The sequence below is a fragment of the Lepidochelys kempii genome, chromosome 7, assembly GCF_965140285.1.
Source record: "Lepidochelys kempii isolate rLepKem1 chromosome 7, rLepKem1.hap1, whole genome shotgun sequence".
NCBI lineage: Eukaryota > Metazoa > Chordata > Testudines > Cheloniidae > Lepidochelys > Lepidochelys kempii.
In genome coordinates, this window is record NC_136386.1 from 105,078,675 (window position 1) to 105,101,984 (window position 23,310).

General features: G+C 42.3%; 1 protein-coding gene across 5 annotated transcripts in view; it reads left to right on the forward strand.

Moving 5' to 3' along the window:
* Nucleotides 1-712: 712 nt before the first annotated feature.
* Nucleotides 713-23,310, forward strand: part of CHST15 (carbohydrate sulfotransferase 15) — a 129,027-nt gene continuing 106,429 nt past the window's right edge. For 3 of the 5 annotated variants that reach the window (XR_013636089.1, XR_013636088.1, XM_073354128.2), the window contains exon 1: nt 713-1,113. The gene's annotated coding sequence lies outside the window, so the exon portion shown is untranslated. Of the gene's footprint in view, nt 1,114-1,191; nt 2,419-23,310 lie in introns of those variants that run through there. The other 2 variants (XM_073354132.2, XR_013636090.1) reach the window with 2 other exon arrangements.

Sequence of the window (23,310 nt, forward strand, 5' to 3'; positions counted from 1 at the left end):
AGGTCCTTCATGGCCTATCCTTTCCCTGGACTATGTGATGGGCCTGTTTCTGAGATACTAGCAATGAAAGCTGAGCTGACAATGAAAGCCGTGTTACCTCTCAGGTCCCTAGACCAAGCAGTGAGGTTGGGACCTTTCTAACCTTGGAGAGGAAGAGGACTGTTTGGATGAGCTCCAGATACTGCCTTTTGTCTCCCCAGGACTTAAAGTGGGTGGCAGCAGCTAGGCTTCTGGTCCTCCCCAGCGCACCTGGCCTATGCAATGGAACTGGGGCCTTCCCAGCCCAACCTGAACAAGCACAGTGATGGGAGCTGAGGGGGCAGCTGCAGCCAGGTTGTCTTCGCATGCTGCGCAGTAGGGCTGAAGCCTTCCTCTACTTGAAAAGGATGGGCAAGGGCCTGGGTCCAGATCATTCTTCTCCTAACCTTGCTCAGTCTGTCCCACTGAAGAGCACAGTGCAAATGGCTGGGAGGGGGCAGGTGGGGAAGCAGAGTCTGTTGGGCGTGGGGTGCGTGCTGGGGGAGAGGAGGTCCAGTGGAAGGGCCAGCAGCTGCAGTGGTTGGAGCAGCCCCTCAGCAGCGGCTTTCTGCCTTGGCTCTGTAGCGGGCCGCTGCCTGCAGGCGGACTGCCCGTCTGGCTGGGCGTGGGAGTCCCCTGGCGCGGCACACGCAGGGCGCTATACCCGGGCCAGGGCGAGGGAGTCTCGCGTGGGCTGCACAGCGCTCGGCCGGGGCTTCGCAGCTCCTCTCCAAGCGCCAACAAACGAGCCAGACTTCCGCCCCCTGCCCTAGCCCAGGCCGGGGGAAGGGGCGCGGCGGGGTAACGCCCGCTCCCCGCGGCGGCCGCACGCTTGGCAAGCCCCGGCCTGCCGCCGCCGCTTCACGTGGCCGCCGCTGCCTGGCTCCTCAGTGCCGGCTGGGCTCGTAGCCGCCGCGGCTGGGGACTGGCGGGCGGCGGCGGCGTCTGGCCGGCCGGAGCGGGCTGGCTCTGCAGACCGGGCGGACCCACCGCGCTGCCCGCCTCGCGGCTGCGGGGCTGGAAACCGAGCGGAGCCGGGCAGGCTCGCCCCCGGGGGCAAGTGTGGCGAGGAGACCGGCGAGAGGCGGGGAAGCGGTGAGTGCCACGCTCTGCCGGCCGGCCGGAGCGGGGTGGGGTGGGGTGGGAAGGAGCCGGCGGGCGGGCGGGCGGCTGCAGCCCGGGGAGCTCGGGAGGGTGCAGCGGGCGGCAGGAGGGATGCGGCGGCAGCGGCTCCGGTCTCTGGCCGGCTCCGCTTGGAGAAGTTGCTGCCTCAGGGCTTGCGGGCGGGGCAGGGGGGAGGCAGGGACCCGACTTGCATTTCTTAGCGACCAGCAGAGGAGCGCCCCGAGTTTTGATCACGGGAGGCGCCCCGCGTTGAGAGGAGAGGCGCCGGGAACTTCTGCAGAAGGGCTGCCGCTGCCCTCGCAGCCGGCGTGCTAGAGCAGGCATCGTACTACCTGCACAACACACACTGAGTGCAGACCCAGCAGCCTGCCTGCACCACACACACACAACACACACACACAACACACACACTCTCTGAGGAGCGCAGAGCGGGCATTGTACCTGCACAACACACACACACACACACACACTCTCTGAGGAGAGCAGAGCGGGCATTGTACCTGCACAACACACACACACACACACACTCTCTGAGGAGCGCAGAGCGGGCATTGTACCTGCACAACACACACACACACTCTCTGAGGAGAGCAGAGCGGGCATTGTACCTGCACAACACACACACACACACACTCTGAGGAGAGCAGAGCGGGCATTGTACCTGCACAACACACACACACACACACACACACACTCTCTGAGGAGCGCAGAGCGGGCATTGTACCTGCACAACACACACACACACACTCTCTGAGGAGCGCAGAGCGGGCATTGTACCTGCACAACACACACACACACACACACTCTCTGAGGAGCGCAGAGCGGGCATTGTACCTGCACAACACACACACACACACACACTCTCTGAGGAGCGCAGAGCGGGCATTGTACCTGCACAACACACACACACACACACACACTCTCTGAGGAGCGCAGAGCGGGCATTGTACCTGCACAACACACACACACACACACACTCTCTGAGGAGCGCAGAGCGGGCATTGTACCTGCACAACACACACACACACACACACTCTCTGAGGAGCGCAGAGCGGGCATTGTACCTGCACAACACACACACACACACACACGGGACTCATGAGGGCTGAGCAGGAATTTTACCCGTGGAACATACACAATGAGGTGTGTAAAGCAGGCATTTAACCTAACCATCCACAGGTTTCTGCATATCTGTTTCATTACTGCATTCGCTATTTAGAGGTCTGCGTTTCCTGTTTACTGCCCGAAGGACGTGCAACCACACACAGCTGTGAGGTAGCGGTTTTTTGCTTTGTTACAGAAATGACTTGCTGATACTGTGATCGTTCAACCTTTACATTAAGATCAGCTTAGCTATTACTTTATGTATTGTAGTAAAGTATGTAATAAGATCTGCTGGGGGAGGGGTTAAAGGTGTGCATGCATAGGGGGTTGAGAGAGTGCTCGTACAGGGGTGTGTATGCGAATGTGTGTTGGGATGTAGATATACAGGAATTAGGGAGGATGGGCTGTGTCTATAACAGAGGGTTATGGGGTACTTGTAGGGGAGTTGGGTTTCTGTGTGCAGGTATGTAGATTTGTGTGATCAGATTTCTTGCTAGAAAGAGTTTGTGTTTTATTTGCTTTGAGAGAGGTCTGTAAGTATCCATTCTTGTTGGGCTTGATGCTCTTTGTGTTGGTCACACTCTCCATACAGAAGGAGAAAAAGAGATTTTTGTCATGTGCTGGTGGTTCTTGCTGACAATTTTCAGTAGCAACTGCTGGTGATGGCAAGATGCTTTAACTTTTTTCCCCTCCCCCACATTGTAAAGTGAAATATGACTGTAACTGCCCAGAATATCTTTGCATCAAAGACAGCAGGACCAGCATCCTTGATTGAGCAGGGACTACCTCTGAGGCCTTAACAGACAAGTGTTAAACCCCCTCTGGGCAAATACTAGGTAACATGCTAAGGTGTGTAATCTACTCTTCTTTATGTACATTCTTGGTTAGTCATTTCTTAATATGCACGCTCAGGGATTTAGCCTGGATGCTGAGCTATTCAGCATTTCCATTCTGTAAACAGATCGGGAGTACTTGACTTTTTTAAAATGTGAAAATGTTAGCCGGCTGTAGCGAGGCCTTGGAAGAAATGCATAATTACTGTATTTCAATAATGCAATTTTTGCTGTCATTGTTCTGGGCTGCCTATTGGGTTGATGCCTGTCTGCCTAAGAACTACCAGTTGGCTAATTACAGTAGTTTTATTTGTAAAACAGCTTTTATCTGGAGCGTTTTCCTTCAGTTAACTCAGCGTGCGCGTACCTTGAATAAAGTTGTGGATGGCTATTGTCATTCAGTTATGCATATTTTTAGATGCTGAAAGATGTTTCTTAAGGGCAAGCTGTTGACAATTAAAAATAGCTTCATAGTATGCATTTATTGAGAATGTAGTCAAGGTTTAGTGACCGCTTGTGGTTGACTCTTTTAAGCTATGAATCAGTCTGAACTTTGGAGATGTCACATGTGATCTTCCTTTTGCTGTACTCCTTGTTTTATCATAATACTACAGCCTTGCTCTGCAGGGATCACAGTTTGAATTGTAGGTTAACAGGACAGTATTTTAGCATGGTACTGTCTACATAGTTATGAAACCTTCAGATATAGATTTCATTCTGTAACCCTTGATTTGGAGACACTGCTTTAGTTTGCTTGTAAATGTGGAATTAAAATAGAATCAGTTGGAATGATTAGCCATGGAAGATCTTTATCATCTGATGCAGCTCCAACATACACCTTTTGTTTTGTGTCCAGAAAATGATCTACTTATAAAATAGAGTAATCAAAAGAACAGATTAGAGGCTGAAATTCAAAGCCCTGTATTCATTGGAATTACTCATGAAGAGTAAATATTTTGAAGGGGTAGCTGAAAAATGCCCTCGTTTACTCATTTGTGTCAACAACTGTCTAATCGAATAGTACTTGGCTTAATGCTGACTATACACTACTTTTGATTTTTGCCAAAAAGGGGACATTCTCCTTAAACCAGTAATAGTAAAAATTGGTATTTTTCACTCTGTACTGTGGTATAACTGTCTTTAAATGTTCTGTTTCAGAGTAACAGCCGTGTTAGTCTGTATTCGCAAAAAGAAAAGGAGTACTTGTGGCACCTTAGAGACTAACCAATTTATTTGAGCATAAGCTTTTGTGAGCTACAGCTCACTTCATCGGATGCATACTGTGGAAACTGCAGAAGACATTATATACACAGAGACGATGAAACAATACCTCCTCCCACCCCACTCTCCTGCTGGTAATAGCTTATCTAAAGTGATCACTCTCCTTACAATGTGTATGATAATCAAGTTGGGCCATTTTCAGCACAAATCCAGGTTTTCTCACCCTCCGCCCCCCCCCCCACAAACTCACTCTCCTGCTGGTAATAGCCCATCCAAAGTGACCACTCTCTTTACAATGTGTATGATAATCCAGGTGGGCCATTTCCAACAGAAATCCAGGTTTTCTCACCCCCCGCCCCCACAAACTCACTCTCCTGCTGGTAATAGCTTATCCAAAGTGACCACTCTCCCTACAATGTGCATGAAAATCAAGGTGGGCCATTTCCAGCATAAATCCAAGTTTAACCAGAACGTCTGGGGGGGGGTAGTTTGTGCTGGAAATGGCCCAACTTGATTATCATACACATTGTAAGGAGAGTGATCACTTTAGATAAGCTATTACCAGCAGGAGAGTGGGGTGGGAGGAGGTATTGTTTCATGGTCTCTGTGTATATAATGTCTTCTGCAGTTTTCACAGTATGCATCCGATGAAGTGAGCTGTAGCTCACGAAAGCTTATGCTCAAATAAATTGGTTAGTCTCTAAGGTGCCACAAGTACTCCTTTTCTTTTTAAATGTTCTGTTCATGTTAGTGATGCAAATGGTGTCACCTCTGATGCCACGAGAGCTCCTTTCGTATTCTCTGCTGCTGGTGCCACTTCACACTCCTGGGCATTGAGTCAGAGTAGTCAATTAGCTCTTCACATGCCAAGAAAAAGAAAATGAATTTAAATGCTGAGAAGAAGGAACAACTTGTATGAAAGGTCAGTGAACACTACCAGTTTTTTGATGATACTGGAACCTTGGGGATCCAGAACAACATACTTGTGTTTGTAAATCCTGTCAACATCGAGTCCAGTGCCATATTCTGAAGTCAACCACAAACTGATTTTATGATTCAAGAATTGTGATAGAAAATCCAGTTACAAATGAAAAATGTTTTACATGAGGGTTTATAAGAGGAATGTGGCTAACCAGTTGAAATTTGCATTACAAAATACGTATAATTCTGCTGGTATAACTGAAGATGCTATAATGGACTTAATTATCTTTACTAAGCTAAAACTACAATGGTTGGAAAGTGTACAAAGAAGGAGATAAAAGCAGAATGTTGATATTTCAGTTATTTCATGTGGCTAAATACAAGGACTGGACTAGACAGTCTACCACAAGTACTAACAAGACTCTCGTTATAGATGCATAGTCCAGTACTGTATATATGCATCATATATTATTGATACTTTTTAAAGTTCATTTAATCAATATAGGCAATTTGCTTAAATAGTTTAGTGCAGCAAAATTTGACAGTTGCTTTTCTTACCTGTTCATTTTTGACATTAGGTGTTCCTAAAATTACTGTCCAGATAGAAATTGGAAACTGCTCAGATCTTAATTTGTTTGCTAGAGACAGGCTGGTAATTTTAAAATAAAAGTACTGTTTCATGTTTTCAGTTTTTATTTGTAAAAAAAAAAAAAAAAAATGGGATTTTTTTCAGTGTTTTCTTTCCAAACATTAAAACTGGGATGAAATCAGGTTCAAATTTTTTAAAAAAAAAGGGGGGGGGGGAATTGGGGTTGGGGAAAAGAAAAACAAAAAAAACTTTTGTAATATACGCATTTTATTACTGTATAATTGAAACTTTTTTTTTAATGTACAAAGGTATATTTTGTCTCTCTCAGAGCTAGTTGTTTTTCCAGAAATCCTGGTTTGCATACGCACGCATAATTTCCTTCAAAGTATCCTCACTCATGTTGAGCCTCTTGCTGCTTGGAGGTAGTCCAACTTTGAAAATATGCACTCTGCCTCAACAGATCCAGGGGGTACACTCAAAGCTTGATGTGCTGCTTTGCTGGAGCTGAGAAGTGTGTCTTGATGACTGTTCCAAAAAACCAGCACATCCAGTTTTGCATTGTCAGGATTAGGCAAGTTCATGTATGTAGTAAACTCCCCTTTCAGATTTGAAATTTCTTCTTTAGTGGCAAATGGTTGAAACACAGTGGCGTAAAGACCATAGTCTGCTGCAGATTTCACCCTGAGGAAGAAGTGCAACACCTGGGCATTCTAAAATATATTTTTGGCACCAAACACTTGGGGAATTCAGATTATGAGCCACGGTCATTTCTCATTTCTGAGTGTTGTGTTTGAAGGTTTTGAATGGTTTTTTGGTTTTTGCATGTTTCAGAGTGGGAAAGATTTCCAGAAACAGCTGAGTTTTCTCACCGTGTGTTTCTCCTTCAGTTTTTGTGCTCAGTTCAGTTGAGATTTTGGTTGTCAAGATCCGGTAAACATCTATATTGGCAAACATGTGGGCAGTAGTTAGAGAAAACGCCAGTGTTTTCTGCATGTCACATAATGATTCCAGGTTTTCAGCAATTAACATTACCTTGGTGCTGAGTATCTGGCAGTTATTTTGGATTTGCCAGTCCCTTCAGAGTTTGTGCTTTAGAACCAACAAACTCAGGATGATCTAGGAGACACATCAGCATAGTCCGCGTGTTATTTACATGACAGTCAGTGAAGTACAAGCTCATCCACAGGTGTGGCACAACAGGGGTAGGTAATCTGCACTCATCTCGCTCTGTGTTAAACAAAGCCTTCGACTTGTTTGCATGCTTGAAAACAGCCCCAAATCCAATTATAAAGATTTCACGTCTTTCATTTCTTCTGTAGCAGTAGCAGCTGACAGTGCAAAGTTAATTAGATGAGCAGGACAGGTAATACTTAGCAGTGCCGGTTTCTGATTGAGTGTAATCTCCTGGGAAAACTTAGCCTTGTAGGAAGCAGAATCTGTGTTAGTTATGGCCACATTTTCCCAAGTTAGTTGGTACATCTCAAACATGTCAGTTATTGCTGTGTTGAGAAAATGTCTGTCAGCAGAGGGGATGACTGTCATATCAGCACAAAACAATGTAGGTTTATTCACTTTGAAATAAAAAAAAGAAAGCAAAAGGCTAAGAATCGGACGGTCCAAAGCATCAGGAGACTCATCAAAAAATCAGACTAGACACCATATTTCCATCAGCTTAGATACTAAAACATTTTCTTTTTCTTTCAGATACAACCTCACTGGTAAGTCTCATTAGGAAGGGTTTTTGATGCTGGACATTATTGATGCACTAAGTCACCAATAGACCCCTCTACTATTAACAGTGGCTACCTGGTAAAACAAAGAACACACACAAATTCATTGACACAGTTGTGCTATGTCCTCTCTTTCATTAAAGCTCTGGTGAAAGCTCCTTATATTGTCTGTTTATGCTGAAGCCCACTTTCTTCCTTAAGCTACTTGTGTTGCTTGCTTTCAATATGCTCCTTTATTCTGTCAGTGCGATCACTGACCTCAATGCTGCAGTATTTGTAGCACAATGCATCACTCCCATCTTTACTTTTCTTGCAAATTTCTAACCACTGATTTTCTTGAAATATTTGCATATTTACCGTTTTACTGTATCTATCTGTAACCCCAAGGAGCTTACCTACGTTCCTAGGGCTCTGCATGCTGATAGTTCAGGGAGAGGCACACAATCCCAGGTAGCAAGGGGGAGCCAAGGGCAGACTCAGTCTGCTAGGCAACCCAGAGGAGGAGAGGAGAGACATTATGTAGAACAACGGGGGCCTCTGTTGGTTTGGGGAAGGATTGCGGGCGTGCCAGCTCAGATGAAGGGGCACAGTCACATCATTGACAAGGGAAAGCCCAGAAAGAAGAGCTAGCCAGATCAATAGGGAGTGAGAAGCCTGCCCCTGGGAGCCCTGGAGGGGGGAGAAGCCATTTTGGGAGTAATCTGGACCCAGCCACAGAAAGGACAGGACTGGCTGTGTGGGGATCCAGAAGAACCCTTGCCCATCCATCCAAACCCATTAGAAGATTGGCAATAAAGGAAGCAACTGGGTGGATAGGGGACATTACATATCTTTATCTGTGGAGGATTGATTGTTTAAATTCAAACTAAACGGACACAAAGAGATAGGCGGGCAGCGTCTCCTTGTGAGCCAATCATAGCACGATATTAACGTTGTTTAGTTTTCCGACCTCCACTTAGTATGTGTTCTGTGTTTTACACCGTGGAACTGCTTCAGAGCTGCAGGACACAACAATCACATAAAGATTTAGTGTCTAACAAAAATAAGTATCCCAAAAATACTGAGTGGATTGATAAAAGGAAACTGAAAATGTGGAACACTAAGTAAAAGTAACGTCTGAAGCGTAATTAAAGCTGGAGGTACATTTTCTGTCTACCTTGCAGATTTTGTTTCTCAACAAAAAATGTAACTTTATATTATTCAGAGTTCAAAACCAGTTGTGAAACCAATCAGTTTGACGTACGTAGACAGTTTCAAAATCAATTGACGTGTCATTTAATCTCCACCCCACAATAACCACAAAGTGTCCTTTAAATGATTGTAAATACTGTAAAATATGGGGGATTTTTTTTTAATACTGGTGCCACTAGGCAGCATATGGCAGAAACTGGGGGAAAATGTGCCTCTGTTTTTGAAAGTTACATTTGCAGCAAAATTACATGTGCAGGGTTTTTTTCCAATGATGATCGATGTTCCTAACAACACTCATACATTTCTCTAAGGATTTATTTATATTTAAGACCAGGTTGTTAAGTGGATGGAGTGTTAGCCCTTCCACATTGAAGAAAAAATAATACACAAATATTAAAAAATAACTGCAGATCTTACCAAAATTTCTCTGCTAAACAGGTGTAAATATAGCCTATTAATTCTTAAACAAACCATGCATTATTAAGTGCTTCCTCACATTTGTGTATGAATCAGATAAAAAACAAAGTTGTAGATCTTGTACTTAGCAATGTATTTAGGTTTTCTTTGCAATTCCATTGTTCACTTTAATAATGTCCGATGTGCTTTCTTTAGATTTAAACTAACACCAATGAACTGTACTTGCCTTAATGATATATTGATTTAGGAAGTTAGAACAGCCACATGTTTAACTCCTTCTGTACAGATACATCAACTCAGCAGAAAAGAACCAGACCTAAAATATGTGCCTTTACATTCTCAGACAAGAATCTTCATTAACATTAAGGTTACTAGACTTTATAGCCTATGGATCAGAACTTCAAGGAAATATGCAATTAAGTGATTCAACACTCCAGGGCAGATTCTTTGGTGTAATTTGTCATAGATACAACAAAGTACATCAGCTGAGGGTTTGTCTCCCATTTATATTGCACTCATCAGTTCCCCTTCTCAGCCTTCAGTGCCTCCCTCCACCACGTACATAGTCCACCTATTTTCCCCTCATCCTGAACAGCTGACGAATGACTTGGAGTCCTATCATGTTCCTTGATGGGGACTCTGGTTATTTAGCTAGAGGAGCCTAATGAAATATGGGGGAAAATGAAGACATTTTCAATCGGGAGCATTAAAAAATATATCCTGTCCAAATTTAGTTTATTTTACAAAAAATATACTAAATTGAATGTTTTACTAAATAAAAACTAAAATTCCATTGTCGTCTGAAGGGTTATTGTAGCAAAATTGGAAATAAAATTCAACAATTAAAGTGTGAAACTGAGAGATTTTAATAGTGCTTTAAAGTGCAAATCTCCATGCAACCCGAAGTCTAGAGATTCCATTGATGTGTCCATAAGATTGAACATTTATCGGTATTGCACAGTTATGTACAGATTGTTAATTCAGTCTAGTGTATGTATGGTAGACCGTAATGTTTCTTTTTAATTAAGGGTATGTTTTACAGCCACGCTAGTTATTTGTCCTTATGACCATTTCACTTGTGTGTTTTGACCAAATAACTGAAAATGTGATCATGATTTTGGACTGGTTGCTTGATCTGATTTTTACATAATGAACAGGAGAGGCAGGCTATCTGGGAACTTGAGTGCAATGAGAGCACTGCAAGTCTTTGCTTACATAGCCATTGTAGGCAATGAATGGCACTTTAGGGGCAAAGGGTTAATGTGGCTTTTGCATGGAATATTCATTTATATTATGCCTAGTTTCTAGCCTCTGTTGAACACTGCTTATAAATGCTAGCTTTAAGGACCATACCATCCTTCATGATAGTTTAGATAATGATCATAAAATAGAGAACTTCTAGCACATGATTCTTAGCAAGAACAAACAGAATTAAGATGCCAAGTAATAATGGTTGCTGATAAGGAGAGAAACAGTGTAGTTGTGCTCATTCCACTCTGGCCAGAGGCCAGGAATCCAAAATATGATTGTGAACATTAATTAAAATGGTAGTGTGAATGTTAATAAAAACAAACACAACATTATTGGGCCTCCCACCCAGTGTTTCTCGTACATAGTCAGTGTGTCTGCCAGAAGTTGTTGTGTGAAATTGATGTAAATCCAAAGTAGATCGTGTCTGTGAAACAACATAAGAACAGTCATATTGGGTCAGACCAATGGTCCATCTAGCCCAGTGTCCTGTTTTTCAACAGTGGCCAATGCCAGATGTTTCAGAGGTAATGAATGGAACATGGCAATTATTGAGCGATCCATCTCATGTCCTCCAGTCCCAGCTTCTGGCAGTCAGAGGTGTAAGGACATCCAGAGAATTGGGGTGTGTCCATGACCGTCTTCGCTAAGAGCCTTTGATGGACCTATCCTCCATGAATTTATCTAATTCTTTTTTGAACCAAGTTATACTTTTGGCCTTCACAGCATCCCCTGGCAATGAGTTCTACAGGTTGACCGTGCATTGTGTGAAATAGTACTTCCTTTTGTTTGTTTTAAACCTGCTGCCTATTGATTTCATTGGGTGACCCCTGGTTCTTGTGTTATATGAAGGGGGAAATAATATTTCCCTATTCACTTTCTCCACCCCAGCCATGATTTTATAGATGTCTATCATATCCTCTCCCCTTCCCCGTCATCTCTTTTCTAAGAGATGAACAGTCAGTCTTTTTAGTCTCTCCTCCAAAGGAAGCTGTTCCACACACTTGCACACAATTGTTGTTGTCCTTCTCTATACCTTTTCCATTGCTAATATATATTTTGGAGATGGGGTGACCAGAACTTCACAGAGTATTCAAAGTGTAGGCATATCATGGATTTAGGTGGTGGCATTATGATATTTTTTGCTGTATTGTCTGTACTTTTCCTGCTGGTTCCTAACATTGTTAGCTTTTTTGACTGCTGCTGCACATTTGAGTAGATGTTGTAGAGAACGATCTATGATGACTTCAAGATATTTTTCTTGAGTGGTAAGAATTAATTTAGACCCCATCATTTTGTACGTGTAGTTGGGATTATGTTTTCCAATGTGCATTACTTTGCACTTATCAACAGTGAATTTCATCTGCCATTTTGTTGCCCAGTCACCCAGTTTTGTGAGATCCCTCGGTAACTCTTTGTAGTCTGCTTTGGACTTAACTAGCTGGAGTAACTTTATCAACTGCAAACTTTGCAACCTCACAGCTTTTCCCCACCTTTCCAGATCATTCACTGATTGTTTGGCAGGCTTCCTGCTTCTGATGTACTTAAAAAAAAAAAAAAAAAAAAAAAATTACTGTTCGTTTTTGTGGTGGTCAGTGTTAATGAAGATGGTCAGCAATAATGTTCCGCAGTTGATCAAGAATTCATTGACTGTAACTGCTCAGGGGCCAAAATGTGCAAAATTAGACAGATGCAGGTGGGTCAAAAGCAAGCTGAAATATAAAAGCTAATGTCCCTCAAATCTCAGTTACTGCGTTATGGGCCCAACTCTGTAGCTTTAGTTAAGCAGAACTCCTGTTTACTTCAAAATAACACCATTATGATGATTCCAACTGGAGTTTTGGCTGACTAAGAATTGCAGAATGGGGCCCAATGATTTGAAACCACACCGCATTTGCAGTTACTGGATGATAGATGTTCTCTTATATTTGACAGTGTGCAGTATATACAGAGTGTCTTTTATAAGCTAATTTACAAGCCTTTGGATTTATAATGCACATACTTAATTTTATAAATATTTCTATTTTGTTGTACATTGTCTGCATTTTAAGTATACTGTTTCTCTGTGATATACAGAGTCTGCAACATATGTTTTTAACAGAAACTCATTAAAACTGAGATTTTTTTTTACTCTATTCATACTTTTCAGTATGAAGAAATATACATTTAACAAAGACTTCCATCTTCATCTTGTAGAAAATAGTCATTTTAAATATAACTTAACCTTATGCCAAGATTACTGCTTAACAAAGCTAATAAGATTGCAGAAGGCCTCTTCAATATTGTTACTTATTACATGTATTTGATCAGCATCCCATTATGCTTGTACTGTACAAATACATAGATATGATCCCTTACCAGAGTCTACAGAGTGCATGTAGTCTAATTAAAATCCTTTTGGTTAAATTTGGACAACTGTGATGACCCAGTCTATCCCAAAGAGGAAGGAGCTGTGAGATCAAAGAAATAATACACAGAAATATAGAGATAAGAAACATGAGTAGAAAGTACCAAAATAAGATTTGCCTTTGAAAAATGCAAGTTTCTGTAAGACATCTGGGGGAAAAATAGCAAGAAACGTAAAACAACAGGAGAATTATTTGAAATGCATTCATCTAGGAGAAGGAAGAGATGGGGGAATACTGAAGGAGCTAGGAGAGATATTGGACAGCAAATTAAACATGAGGTGTAATGTGATATGGGTTCAGAAAAAAAAACGAATGCCATTGTATGCTGCATATCTCTTTCATGGAGCAAGTAGGAATAGTCTGTCTCAACATAGCTGTGGTTGATTGGACCAGGAATATTGTGTTTAATTTTTGCACCAAACTGGAGGGAGTTCAGGGAAAGCAACAAATTGTTTGGGTTCTAGAAAATTTGAATTAGTGTGTGAGGAAAGTTGATTTTATATTTAATATTAAACTCATCAGTGACTTAAGCAGGGCATGACAATGATTTACAAATATCTGTTCTTGAAGGTGTTAACACCAATTATAGAATCACAGAATACTAGGGTTGGAAGAGACCTCAGGAGGTCATCTAGTTCAATCCCCTGCTCAAAGCAGGACCAACACTATCTAAATCATCCCAAGCAGAAGAGGAGTCTCTATTTTGTGTGGTACAGTATAGATAGTTCTAGAAATGGGATTAAATTAAAAGAGGAACAATTTAGGCTGAATATTAGGAAAATATGCCAGATGGTGCAATGTGCTTGGCTTTGGAGTAGCTTCCCAAAGGAACTGGTGGAAGCTTCATTCCTTCGGAATTCTTAAAGTAGACTGGACAAAATACTAGAAAATGTCCTATGAGTAACGCACTTTTGCATGAATATAAAATGAATGATCTAAGGATATTATCCATCTCTGACTTCTTTGATTCTAATATCTAATCAAGTTCTACTTTTGTAAGCTTTTCATTCAACTGATTTATACTTTAGATAGCATTTCCCCAAGGAGTGTCAACTGTTTAAGGAATTTGGTAGATATTCCTCACAGATTTTCCGGGAGAGCCCCTCAGGTCAAATCCCCTCATGCCAATAGTGACTTATATTTGTAGGACTATAGACAACTTGACTGCTCATCCCACAAGTAATCAAGTCTGGCTTGCTGGCTGAGGTATGAGAGAGTTTTTGGAACTACTAATCATGCAGTTTCTTGGATGGGTACCAATTTGTTAAACTAGAAGAGTAATAGGCCCTATTCTTCAAGAAGTGTCCCTGTGGGTGCTCCACTTTAGGTGAATCTGCATCCCTGCACCTGCGATCAGAGAATTTCAGTAGGAGTGCCTATTTGGGTCGAACATGTGCTGTCCCCATCTCGCGCTACCTCTGGCGGCTATGTATCACAGTGTGACCACTCCCCCGCCCCAGTTCCTTGTCTGCTGCCCTTGGCTTGAGATGGAGCAATCAGCAGTGCCTCCAAGTTTGCCTTTATCTTAAAATGTAGATTTGGAGTTAGTAATTTTAGAAGCCAGTTAGTTAGCTTAGTTACCCTTCTCTCCCTCATTTATTTTTCTTTATTTAGAAGAATTTTTTTTTATTAGACTAAGTATCATTTCTTATTATATTCTTTAGCAGAGTATAGATACCCTCCCTTGGGAGAAACTTTATTCTAAGTGGCATGCCTGGATCCCTGGGTTTTAAGCACTGCTTAACTTGACAGGAATCAATCCCGGTCCCTGACGACACACTCAGTTTGTCCACTGTCTCAGTGAGAGACACATTCCACAAAAGTGCTCTCATTGCCATAATCTTAAAATCCGCACCAGAAGAGCAAGGGATCTTAAGCTAAAACTTCTCTTGATGGAGAAGTCCTGCACCTGGCTTCCAGTCCAGGATTGTGGACCCCTTCTGGACAATAGTCTCCAGTAATGTCATCTGACAGACATTCCCCATCACCCTCACAGAGGAAAGATCACTCCTGCAAAAAGGTGGCCAAAAAACAGACTATGACCTCTTCTTTATGGGAATCAGCTAAAAAGAGACTATCCCCAACCTGTCAGATACTCTCGGTACCGACCTCACTGAGGCCGACTACCTCTGGGGTGGCAGGACCCTCCAGTACCATGGGTACCGTGACAGCCAAAGACCCAAGTGGGCAGGCTCAGAGAGAAGCAGCAAAGGGCAACTTATGCTCCATTCCTTGGTTCCCCCGGAGCTGCTCAAACATGTAGCACAGAGCAGCGCTACAGTCTATGTCCCCACCTTCTGCCTTGATAGTGCATAGCGCTCAATCATTGGTACTGACAATTGCTGTAATTCCATCGGCACCGCCAACAATGCTCTCCTAGATACCGATGCTCTTGGTACTGAAACACAAAGACCTCCTGGTCTCTTCAGCACCAGAATCTCCCTTCCTCAGTACCAACGTTACTGCAGCATGCTTGGTACCACACTAAGTTACACCACCATCCAGATCAGCTCCTCCTTTCTCCAGTGAGGATGGGGAGATCTACTCATCACGTCACTCCTTGCCCATCCAGACAGCCACCAGACTGGGTCCACCTGAACAACCTGGATAACAACCCAGGGCCAAAACCCATGGGTGGTATAGACATCCATGGATACCACTACCAATGCCATTTCAGCCCCAGTGGCCCTACTGGGATCTGTGGGTGGCGTAGCGACAGCAGTATTCTAAGCCTCCACTTACCCACAGGGATAGTTTGAGACATTCTTCATCACCCTCAATACCTGGACCCTCTGACCTCCTGGAAGAGGCATTCAAAGAGCTGGAGGAAACTTCTGATCAAGAGGTTACCCCACCTACAATTTCTCCTCCTCGTCTCTGGACGAAGCCATCACGCCTCCAACCATGATGGGTGATGATTTAAAACAATTCCAAGAGGAGTTTAGAGGATGCAAACTCATTAGAAATACCATTAGAAGAAGTTTCAGAGTTTCAACACAAGCTGTGGGACATTTTACAAACATCAGCTTCATCCAAGATTGCTTTTCATGGTCTGTATACATTGACCTTTGCTATCACCAAGAGCATCTACAGCCCCACCAGGTACTTGCACACGCTCCACCAGGTCATTTTCTACGTCGATAGCCTATCTTAACAATGTACCCATCATGGATATCTGTAAAGGAGCAACCTGGGCATCAGCCCATAGGTTCACAGAGTATTATGCAATAGAGCAGGACTTGACATCAGATGCTCTGCTTGGACTTTACTGTCTTATCATCCTTCACAAATTCAACTCTGAAGCCCCTTCCTTCCAACGAAGGGCACTGTTCTACAGTCACCTGAAGTGGAGCACCCCCAGGGAAGGTTACTCACCCTGTGCAGTAACTGAGGTTCTTTGGGATGGTTGTCTCTGTGGGTGCTCCACTACCCACCTTCCTCCCCTCTACTTCAGAGGCATTTTTTGCTAGTGACTCTGTGGTAGAAAAGGAACTGAGCGGGGTTTGTTCGCACAGCGCTATGTAGCCGACCGATGTGGCACAAGATAGGGACAGCGCATGTGCGACCAAAACAGGCACTCCTACTGAAATTCTCTGATCACAGGTGCAGGGATTTAGGTTCACCTAAAGTGGAGAACCCACAGGGACAACTATCTTGAAGAACCTCAGTTACTGCACAGGGTGAGTAACCTTCTCTTTGTGCATTGGGATCAGCAGCTGGATCCCTGCATCGTTGATGTCAATTGGACTCTGCACAGGAGCATGGATCTATGCCAGCAGACCCTGATTTGGTATTGGGGCTCTAGAAAGCCAATAAATCAGAGTGATTGCCTGAGATTACATGATGATAGTTGTGTCATGGCTTTCTATTTATTGCATATATAAAGATCGGTCACAATGACTCAAACTTCACTGGGAAAAAACAACATTGTAATACAAGGATCATCACTTCACAATTATGGTGTGATTTTTTTTTTTTTGCAACTCTCTTCCATATCAAAGCAGCTATTCAAGGTTGAGTATTACTGGTCTGGGTTCTGAGTGTCTCATTGGAGCCTTTCTTGAAGTTTAAAAAAAAAAAAAAAAGTGAGAAATTTTATAAATAATAATGCTATAAAACAGTTAAGTACCTCAGATTGAGGATTAATCTGCCTGGGGAATATAGAAGAATAAATCAAGATGAAACCACAATCACTTTTGACATTTAGTGTTAGAATTTCTTTGCAAAGCTATTTATACCAGCTTCAAAATAGTTTAAACAAGAAATTAGATGTGAGAAGGTGTATCTAAACTAAATGAGTCCCATTATTAGAAAGGGAAAACATTCACTTGCACACTACCAGACTATTTTAAATACTTGTGGGACCAAACCCATCACAGAGGTGTAGTCAAGCAGGGTCTGTGCACAACTGATTGCTTTGAGACACTGGTAGTGGTTTTAAGTGAGTTTTGAGTGTGGTGGCTGGAGAACAGACAAAGTGGTTACTGGTTTGTTATTTTCTGTTTGCTTATTTCGGGTAAGGGAAATTGAGGCAGGAAAATCAGCAAAATAGGTTAAGCTCGGAAGAAGCTAGAACTGCACAGGTTACAAATTTCTAAGAAGGAAAGAGAGAGAGAGCCAGCAAGCCCTGGACTTAAAAGACAAAGAATTTGAGGCCCAGAAACAGGCTCAAATTGAAGCACAAAAGGCTGCCCTGGAAAAAGAAAAGGCTGCCCACAAGCAAACCCTGGATTTAAAAGACGAAGAAATTGAGGCCCAGAGACCAGCACAAATTGAGACCCAGAAGCATGAACTGGCTGTATTGGAGTGGAAGAGGTGCACAGAGTGGAAGTTGGGGTCCTGGTGACTGCTGCGGTGGGAACAGACCCCAAGGACTCTGTAGTTGGAAGCAAGCCCAACTTGAGTGAAAGAGGGCAATTTTTCTGGCCAGTGAATGGTCTGTCATAGCTGGTAGCTGGATCAGGGTCATCTTCCCTTTTGGGAGACACAGGTGTGTCTGACTCAGAGGGGAGCTCAAAGAGGAATTTTAGGTATACTGCATTCACCATGGACAGTGTCCAAGTCTCTGGCAATAAGTTCAGGAGGAGGGTGTAATGTTGCACTCCATATGATTTTATGAAAATATGTTAATGAGTGTGAATATAATGTAACTGGAATATGCTTCACGCAAAAGGTCTCTTGTAAGGTATCATTACAAAGCTTATAATCTACTGAGTGTGGTCATCCTATTTGAATAAATGTATCATTCTTGTATCTGAAACTAGAAATATGAAATATAATTCTGAGGTCCTATTGTAATTATGCAAAGTGTGGGCCATTAATGGTGGTTTGGAGTCTTGATGGCTCCCGTCAACTAGGACAATTGGTTGTAAATGGCTCTGTTTACTTGCAAGCCTTCCTGTGAGTCATGCCAGGAAGAACGAAGGCTTGGGGTCTCACAGGACATGTGACCATGTCACCTGGTTCTGGAATCCATCTTAAACCTGGTGCTTTTCCAGTTAGAAGGAGGGGTGGGGACCCAAAGAGACAAAAGATTCCTGTCTTGTGCCAAAGCTATATAATGGGGTGGAACAGAACAAAGGAGGTTCCAGTCATGAGAAATCCCCTAGTTACCACCTGAGCTGGTGCTAACAAGAACTGTACCGGGGAAAGGATTGGGCCCAGACTAGGAAGGAGTCCAGTCTGTGAAAGATGCTTATTGGAACATCTCTTAGGGTGAGATTTTATCTGTAATCAGTTTCTTAATATATTAGGCTTAGATGTGCGTGTTTCATTTTATTTTGCTTTTTAACTTACTTTGTTCTGTCTGTTATTACTTGGAACCACTTAAATCCTACTTTTAATACTTAATAAAATCACATTTGCTTATTAATTAACCCAGAGTAAGTAATTAATACCTGGAGGAGCAAACAGATGTGCATATTTGTCAGTGTTATAGAGGGTGGACAATTTGAGTTTATCCTGTATAAGCTTTTATACAGAGTAAAACGGATTCATTTGGGGTTTGAATCCCTTTGGAAGCTGTGTGTCTGGGTGCTCGAGACAGGAGCACTTCTTAAGCTGTTTTCAGTTACGTCTGCAGCTTTGGGGTGCGTGGTTCAGATGCTGGGTCTGTGTTGGAGCAGACTGGTGTGTATGGCTCAACGAGGCAGGGTTCTGGAGGCCCAAACTGGCAGAGAAAGTGGCTCAGAAGGAGTCTCAACACATCACACATCAGGTGACAGTCCTAAGGGGGTTTCTGTGATTGAACCCATCACATTATGTTCTTTGCAGAGAAGACTTTGAACCTTACCAAGTATAGCAGCAAAAATTGAGAATATTTCGTCTGAGAGAGAGATATATATTGGCATCTTTAAGTCAAGTTTGGATCTCTATTGCACCTCAGTAAATCAGGTTTAGCTCAACTGAAGTTGCTAGAGTTACTCTGAATTTGCACTGGTGAAAATGGGACAGTATCTGTCCTTTCTTTCGGTGGCATATAATTATGTTGCTCAGTATTGTTAAGCACCGAATATGAGCATATCTGCGAGAGAGTAGTTTCCTGTTTTTTGGAGAAGAGCAGAAGACACTTGAAAGATACTTCAAATCTCATGTACACCACAGACTGATTGTCTGCACCCTGGCCGGGGTGGTTAGGGGGCGGTGGCGAGGGCGAGAGGAGGTATTACTCACTGAGAGGAGGAGCCTATAAAATAAGAGACAGTGGGTTCCCCATCACCTCTCCTCCCCCATCTCTACACGCGGTGACAAGAGCATTTGGAAGACAAAAGGAACCATCATTGAACTGTGGGATGGGTGGTCCCAGGATGGAAAGAGACAGTCTGTGAAATGTATTGCTGCTTATGGTGAGACAGCCTGTTTTGCTTTTAGAACTATTAACCTTGATAAAGTTTAGGAAATAGCTTGTGTATTTTTTTTTTCATAACCAATTCTGACCTGTATGCTGTTATCACTTAGAATCACTTAAAATTTATCTTTCTCTCATTAATAAACTTGTTTTAATGTTTTATCTAAACCAATATGTTCTTGATTGAAGTGTCTGGGGAATCTTTACTCAGATTAACAAAGGCTGTTCCATATTCATTACCCTTTAATGGAGTGATGAACTTTATATGAGCTTAGGCGACATAGTGAGTGAACTGGGCAGTGCGAGATGCATATTTCTCGAGATGCAAGTCTGGAACTAGAGAACTGACTGGGGTTTCCCTGTGCGTAGTTCATGAGTGGCAGGGAGAGCATTCATGTAACTTTTCTGGTTGTGTGCTAATGACGGTGTGAGCCGGTCCTGGAGAGGCTGCTTTTCACTAGGAGACCAGTGTAAGAGACACCCTGGTCTGGAGAATTAATATGACAGTAGTTCAGTGGTTCAGGTCACACCTTCGGGGATGTCACATCTATGTCTTAGATTTTTATATAGCCACCTAGGTCAAGTACCAGCAGTGGCATTCAGCCCTCCATTCTGTACACTTGTGGAATACCCACATCTGCTGACCTAGGACGTAAAGGACCCGTGATACTCTGACTCACCTTGCCAGCCTACAAAGGAGTGGTTTAAGCAGTATTGTAGGATATATATGAATAAGGCATATCCTTTTCCAGGTAAGGTAGTAAAAACCTAAGAAACAGTCTACTGTAACTGTCTAGTACTTTTATGCTGCTAGATCTCAGTAATGAGTAGCTTTTAACTTAATGTCACTGCTATTTAGTTTTGTTAAATCAGATTAAGGTCATTTTATGATTGAAATATTTTTTCAAAGTCACTCATTGATGATTGCTAGACACAGTTTTAGCACTTCAGAGTGTTCTTGCTGATAATATATACTTTTTTAAATGTTACAATAAGTTGTTCTGGAATTATACAATGAAATGTGTAAAAAGCTTCTGCTGGCTTTTAATAGTTTTTTTAATGGTACCCTTTAAGTGAATATAGTAAGTTATCGAGCCTTTTAGGCTCTTCTTCAGCCATGGCACATTGCTTAATAAATGACAAAAACATTTAAGAACGTACTGTAGAAATACAAGTGCTCATGTAGGTATCCCACACCCCTTTAGATATTTTGCCAGATTAATTTGATTCTTTTTATTAAAAAGCTATTTCATAGCTAGAGAATAAATGGAAACCTGAATAAATGGAAACTTGATGACAATTTCTGTTTGTTCATTTTTAAAGACCTTCGTATTATTGAATCAAGAAATTCTCCAAATTTATTTTTTTTCAAATAATAGAAATAATTAAAAAGTTACTATTTTGATGACCTTTTGTTTCTTTCATTTAAAAAATGCTTTCATTTCCCATTGCACTATTATTTGCAATGTTGTGTTTAATGATACAATATAGGATTTAAAGTTAGGTATTGTGTATGGGGGATGTGTTCCAGATAACATTCAGGGTGAAATCCTGGCCTGATTAAAGTTTATGTGAGTTTTGCCGTTGACTTGAGTGGGGTCAGGATTTCACTCTCAGAATGAGGTAAACTTGAAATGTTTTAGCTCTTGATGAGTTACTGAGCCTGGAATGAGGGCTGCCCATTCCTCTTTAGATCATCCAGGAAGTGTTCTATAGAAGATACTACCAACCAGGATGGTAGTTAATGTGTGAAAACGAATGAAGTAATATTTTCTTTTGAAATAATAAATCAGTAATTGCCTAGCAGAAGGAGTGCAGACCATGGAGGCACTTAGTATCTTTTGTTCACCTTGATGCTGAGGGTGTTGAGCATCCTGAGGGAGCTGTGCATTTTTAAGGAGGGTCAGGCCCTACAAAGTGTGAAATTCCCAAGTCTCAATTTTTTGCTAAAAATATTGTTTTATTTCATGGTCTTGGTGGTAGCTCTGAGAGTCTTCTTTAAGTAGCAGTATTCAGAACTAGTCATGGCAACATTCCTAGCTTTGTCCTGTTGGCAACATGACTTTCTATGTAAGTGACCTTTCTTCCCCCTTTTCAAGCTTAAAATGAAGTCTCTCCCAGCACATCCTCATAAGAACATTGCATTGTTTAGAGGTAGCTTGCCATCCTCTTTATTTAGTAGGAATATCCTTGAACTTTCGTGTGGTTAAATGCAGCAAGTGTGTTTATATTCCATTTCCTTCCACAAGGATGATATTTATAGAATTAAATTCTGTGTACCCAAATACTTATTACTGATGAAGCCATGATTATGAACCTTGAAATTGCAGTGTTGTAAGTTTTGTACTTCTAGTTTTGGTTGGGCCATATGTGTAGTCTTAATTATCCTGCACAGATCTTGCTTTCCAAGGGATTTTATTTCAACCTGATCCCATAATAGGTGCTGAGTGCTAATTGTCTTATGTTTGATGTGCATGTTTGGGAAAATAAGACTTTCACTGACCAGAGGCAGTCACAGTTGAAGTAGTAAAAGAAGACAGCAAAGATCTTGTTTAACATGTTTAAATATTCACGCTGGTGATTGCAGTGCTCCTAACCTCGGAATGAAAAGAATAACTCTTATCTGTGCACGAGGGTTCTCTGAAAAGAAATAATGTTCTGAGAACACTGAATTGATATTAAATTCCTTAAGCATGATTCAGGGGTAAATTTTCAAAATTTTCTATGCAGAAATTTTAGCTGCATTGCTCTCATTGACTTTCATCGGAGTTGCCTGGCTAAACCTGTGTAATGCTTTGAAAGTGTACCTGATGCATATTTTCCCCCTGATATGCATATGTCACTCCCATATCTATTGTATGCTTTAGATGGCACCATTCTCATGGATCATAGTACCTAACAATAAGATAAATATAAATATACAAGTCTCTATTAAGAAGCAACAAATTAAAAATAACCAGAGAAAAAGGTAGTCTGAAGTTTAGGTTTGAAACTACTTGTTTATTAGCAGTATATTATTCATCCACTTGATGTCTCTGTATGCTGTATAGAATTCCATGCAGTTTGTGCCCCAGGTAAACAAAGGACACAAAGTTGAAACTCAATCTGTGTGGCAATTCGTTAGTCTATAATTTGTAGTAGTTTTTGTGTGTGGGGGGGAAAATTTCCTCCTTAAGCTGGACTCTGATTCCATATAGTCAGATTCTATATGATTCTAGGGACAGAAGGGACCGTTGTGATTATCTTATTTGACTTCCTGTATAACACAGGCCATAGAACTTTCCCAAAATAATTCTTCAAGCATATCTTTTAGAAAACACAACGAATCTTGATTTAAAAATTCAGTGATGGAGACTTGTTAGCCGACGGCCAAGGATGTTTGGTGAGGTGCCAGCTATGCCCGTTTATACCATCCGTGACTTTAACCGCTAGGACGCACTGTCCCTTCGCGGCGGGCAGCCCGGGCTAGGCTGACGCATGCCCCAAGGTCCTAACCACCCGTGACTTTAACTGCTAGAGCTCAGAGCTCCTTCGCAGCGGGCAGTCAATACTGACTGACAGGTGCCCCAATGGCAGCACTAAGAGCCTCTCCACACCCGTGACTTTAACTGCTAGAGCTCAGAGCTCCTTCGCAGCGGGCAGCCAGGATTGACTGACA